Below are 5509 nucleotides of genomic sequence, written 5' to 3'. Positions count from 1 at the left end.
TATATATATATATATATATATATATATATATATATATATATATATATATATATATATATATATATATATATATATATATATATATATACACACACATATATATATATATATATATATATATATATATATGAATATATATATATATATATATATATATATATATATATATATATATATATATATATATATATATATATCATGGGGTAAAATACAGGCACGATGAATTCCTCTAGTAAATCTCTTATGGCTTCTGTAACAAAGCTTTTAGCCCCCATGAAAATTTCCTTGCTCTTTCGAATCTTCCGCTTTAATGGTTTGAGGTTTGCAGCTAGAATATTTATATTAAAAGACACCGGAATGCTTTCCTTTAACACAACTTTGCTAGGAAAAAGGGAGAGAGGTCACGTCCATAAGGGTTCATTTCTTTTTTATTCCCCGTTTCGGCGTTCTTTTCGTCGTGTCTCTTGTATATCTATCAGCATTATTCTTGCTTTTATTTCTCCTGAAAATAATGTGCATTTTAATTGGGATCGATAGTTCGAAAATGATTTTTTTACATTTTGTTCACTTTACTTGGTAAAAAGTCTATGAATACCTAAGTCTAACATCATGCAAAATTATACAGTACATTTTTCACAACCTAACAAAAATGTTGGATTCAAAAAGTATTCATAAAAAATTTCCTTCATTCACTTGCCATTCCACAGGCACAGTTTTCATTACCTTAATTTTTGGAGCACTAAGCACTTCCTCCTTTACTATGCACAGAGTGGTACCCCAAATACCTGTTGCCTACCCGCCCCCAAATCCCCCATACGAAGAACGGTAAATTAAATGAGAACCACAGCATTGCGTTTAGTTTGGGGCGTTAGCTATATGGCGCAGATGGGGAAGAATGCTGGCTCTTGTAGTTGCTGTTGTTGCTGATACGGCTTCTGGTGGTGTTGCAGCTGCTGTTGAATTTATGGTTCTTGTTGCAGCTGCTGTTGGATTTGTGGTTCTTGTTGCAGCTGCTGTTGAATTTGTGGATGTTGTTGCAGTTGCTGTTGAATTTGTTGATGTTGTTGCATTTGCTACTGAATTTGAGGTTGCTGTTGCAGCTGGTGTTGAATTTGTGGCTGCTGTTGCAGCTGTTATTCAATTTGTGGCGGCTGTTGCAGATGCTATTCAATTTGTGGTTGCTGTTACAGCTACCGTTTAATTTGTGGCTGCTGTACAGCTGCTGTTGAATTTGGGCTGCTGTTGCAGATGCTGTTGAATTTATGGCTGTTGTTGCAGCTGTTATTAAGTTAGTGGATGTTGTTGCAGTTACTATTGAATTTGAGGCTGCTGTTGCAGCTGCTGCTGAATTTGTGGCTACTGTTGCAGGTGCAGTTGAATTTGTGGCTGCTGTTGCAGCTGCTGTTTCATTTGTGGTTGCTGTTACAGCTGATGCTGAATTTGTGGATGTTGTTGCAGTTGCTATTGAATTGAGGTTGCTGTTGCAGCTGCTGCTAAATATTTGGCTGCTGTTGCTGTTGAATTTGTGGCTGCTGTTGCAGTTGCTATTCAATTTGTGGTTTCTGTTACAGCTGCTGTTGAATTTGTGGCTGATGTACAGCTGCTATTGAATTTGTGGCTGTTGTTGCAGCTGCTGTTGAATTTGTGGATACTGTTTTAATTGATGTTTAATTTGTGGCTGTTGCTGCAGATTCTGTTGAATTTGTGGCTGCTGTTGAATTTGTGGATGTTGTTGCAGTTGCTACTGAATTTAAGGTTGCTGTTGCAGCTGCTGCTGAATTTGTGGCTGCTGTTGCAGCTGCTGTTGAATTTGTGGATATTGTTACAGTTGCTACTGAATTTGAGGTTGCTGTTGCAGATGCTATTCAATTTGTGATTGCTGTTGCAGCTGCTGTTGAGTCTGTGGATGTTGTTGTAGCTGCTGTTGAGTTTGTGGATGTTGTTGCAGTTGCTATTGAATTCGAGATTGCTGTTGCAGCTACTGCTGAATTTGTGGCTACTGTTGCAATTGCTGTTTTATTTGTGACTGCTGTTGAAGCTGCTGTTGAATTTGTGGATGATTTTGCAGTTGCTACTGAATTTAAGGTTGCTACGGCAGCTGCTGTTGCAGCTGATGTTGAATTTGTGGCTGCTGTTGAAGCTGCTATTGAATTTGTGGATGTTGTTGAAGTTGCTACTGAATTTGAGGTTGCTGTTGCAGATACTAATCAATTTGTGGTTGCTGTTGCAGCTGCTGTTGAATTTGTGGATGTTGTTGCAGTTGCTATTGAATTCGAGGTTGCTGTTGCAGCTGCTGTTGAATTTTTGGATGTTGTTACAGTTGCTACCGAATTTGAGGTTGCTGTTGCAGATGCTATTCAATTTGTGGTTGCTGTTGCAGCTGCTGTTGAGTTTGTGGATGTTGTTGCAAGTGCTTTTGAATTCGAGGTTGCTGTTGCAGCTGCCATTGAATTTGTGGATGTTGTTGCAGTTGCTATTGAATTCGAGATTGCTGTTGCAGCTGCTGTTGAATTTGTGGTTGCTGTTGCAGCTGCTGCTGAATTTGTGGATGGTGTTGCAGCTGCTATTGAATTTGTGGCTGCTGTTGCAGCTGCTGTTAAATTTGTGGCTGCTGTTACAGTTGCTATTGAATTCGAAGTTGCTGTTGCAGCTGCTGCTGAATTTTTGGCTGCTGTTGCAGCTGCTGTTGAGTTTATGGATGTTGTTGCAGTTGCTACTGAATTTGAGGTTGCTATTGCAGATGCTATTCAATTTGTAGCCACTGTTGCAGCTGCTGTTGAATTTGTGGCTGCTGTTGAAGCTGCTGTTGAATTTGTGGATTTTGATGCAGCTTCTATTGAATTTGAGGTTGATGTTGCAGCTGCTGCTGAATTTGTGGCTGCTGTTGCGAGTGCTGTTGAATTTGTGGATGTTGTTGCAATTTCTATTGAATCTGAAGTTACTGTTGTAGCTGCTGTTGAATTTTTGGGTGTTGCAGCTGCTGCTGAATTTATGGTTATTGATGCAGCTGCTGTTGAATTTGTGGTTGTTGTTGCAGTTGCTATTAAATTTAAGGTTGCTGTTGCAGCTGCTGTTGAATCCCAGGCTACTGTTTGAAGCCGCTGCTGATTCCCAGGCCCTGTTGCAGTTGCTATTGAATTTGAGATTGCTGTTGTAGCTGCTGTTGAATTTGTGGATGTTGTTTCAGCTGCTGTTGAATTTGTGGCTGTTCTTACAGTTGAAATTGAATTTGAGGTTGCTGTTGTAGCTGCTGTTGAATTTGTGGATGTTGTTGCAGCTGCTAATGAATTTATGGTTATTGATGCAGCTGCTGTTGAATTTGTGGCTGTTGTTGCAGTTGCTATTGAAGTTGAGGTTGCTGTTGCAGCTGCTGTTGAATTTTTGGATGTTGTTGCAGATGCTGATGAATTTAATGGCTACTGTTGCAGCTGCCGCTGGATCTGTTGAAACCCTCTTGTACTGAATTTCTCAACTCCGCTGTTGGGCCACTTGCATTGATTCTTCTTCTTTTGCCCTTTCTGGACCCCTGAGGACTTCACGAATTAATGGTCTACGTTGACTGCGTAACGCATGCAGGCCTTTCTTTAACATATTACAGTTGCATCCTACACATGCAGCTAAATAACCAGAATGATATACTGGATCTGCATACACCATCCTTGAAGCCTGCCCTGAAATACTTCGCCTCTGAACGTCCATCTTCGAGAAAATTGTCTCTTACGAACACTAGAAGACACTTAAAATTTTGTGAATGAAGGAGTCCTTGAAGAATTATCAGATCAGAATATTAAAATGTTTAAATTCCTGAATTTCTTGATGCCCAGGAGGCGTAACCACCTTAACAAGGAAATTCCAGGATCTGGGATTATCTTCTAGTTACTCTACCACCAATAGCTCCTATTTGTTTCTGTCAAAACCATTAAGCATTTTTCATCTGTACTGAATCCAACATCTGCTCCCCGCTTTTTTTTATATTTTTCTCTTAGCAAGTGTAGGTAATGGCGTTGTGAGATACCAGTGCAGTTATAGGATTTATTCACATGCAGAGAAACTGGAGGTTCACTTGCAGTTTTATAGTCTTTTAAAGTGTAAATTTCAAGTCTTGTATTTTCATGACCCTATTAAGACTTACAGCACGAACAATGACCTCGCTTTACTCTTGATACCAAGGGTCCAACACACCATAGCTGCGCATCTTTCCATCCTCCTACTGACCAACTTTCTGTGAAAGGTTTGGTTTATATATGGGACTTGAAGGTATGGCTTGATAATGGTTGTACTTCGCGATATGATAGTGATAGCCAGTATACTCTGTTATTTGGTGGTAGGTCAACCTTCCAGTGGTCTTTTTATCAGTAGAATTCTCTTGAAACTTACTAGTATTTCTTGTTGTTTCATTTGTCATATCTAGTCTTTCTTATTGCCACTATATCAATCAGTATCATTAGATCTATATCTTTATATTCTCTTCACTTACTCTCACTATCTTGTACACATCTCATACATCTCCATACTGCTCAGCTCTCTTTTATAGAAACTTTGTAGTATAACCAGTTTAGAGTCTATCACAAGACATATGTTATATGATGCACGCATCCTTTGATATTGTAGTATAACCAGTTTAGAGTCTATCACAAGACATATGTTATATGATGCACGCATCCTTTGATATTGTAGTATAACCAGTTTAGAGTCTATCACAATACATATGTTATATGATGCACGCATCCTTTGATATTGTAGTATAACCAGTTTAGAGTCTATCACAAGACATATGTTAGATGGTGCACGCATCCCTTGATATTGCAGTATAACCAGTTTAGAGTATACCACAAGACATATGTATTTTGATATTGTAGTATAACCAGTTTAGAGTATATCACAAGACGTATGTTATATGATGCTCGCATCCTTTGATGTTGTAGTATAACCAGTTTAGAGTCTATCACAAGACGTATGTTATATGGTGCACGCATCCCTTGATATTGTAGTATAACCAGTTTAGAGTATATCACAAGACATATGTTATATGATGCACGCATCCTTTGATATTGTAGTATAACCAGTTTAGAGTATATCACAAGACACATGTTATATGATGCACTCATCCTTTGATATTGTGGTATAACCAGTTTAGAGTCTATCACAAGACACATGATATATGGTGCACGCATTCTATGATATCGTTGTATAACCAGTTTAGAGTCTATCACAAGACATATGTTATATGATGCACACATCCTTTGATATTGTAGCACAACCAGTTTAGAGTTTATCACAAGACATAATTATGTTATATGATGCACGCATCCTTTGATATTGTAGTATAACCAGTTTAGAGTCTATCACAAGACATATGTTATATGATGCACGCATCCTTTGATATTGTAGCATAACCAGTTTAGAGTATATCACAAGACTTATGTTATATGATGCCCGCGTCCTTTGATATTGTAGTATAACCAGTTTAGAGTATATCACAAGACACATGTTATATGATGCACGCATC

General features: G+C 38.2%; 1 pseudogene; it reads right to left on the bottom strand.

Moving 5' to 3' along the window:
- Window positions 1-868: 868 nt before the first annotated feature.
- The window catches only part of LOC136837576 (probable basic-leucine zipper transcription factor Q), a 27085-nt pseudogene continuing 22444 nt past the window's right edge, over window positions 869-5509 (bottom strand).

This window comes from Macrobrachium rosenbergii, chromosome 59 (genome assembly GCF_040412425.1).
Source record: "Macrobrachium rosenbergii isolate ZJJX-2024 chromosome 59, ASM4041242v1, whole genome shotgun sequence".
NCBI lineage: Eukaryota > Metazoa > Arthropoda > Malacostraca > Decapoda > Palaemonidae > Macrobrachium > Macrobrachium rosenbergii.
Note: the sequence above shows the minus strand (reverse complement) of the source record. Positions and strands in the feature narration are given on the sequence as shown.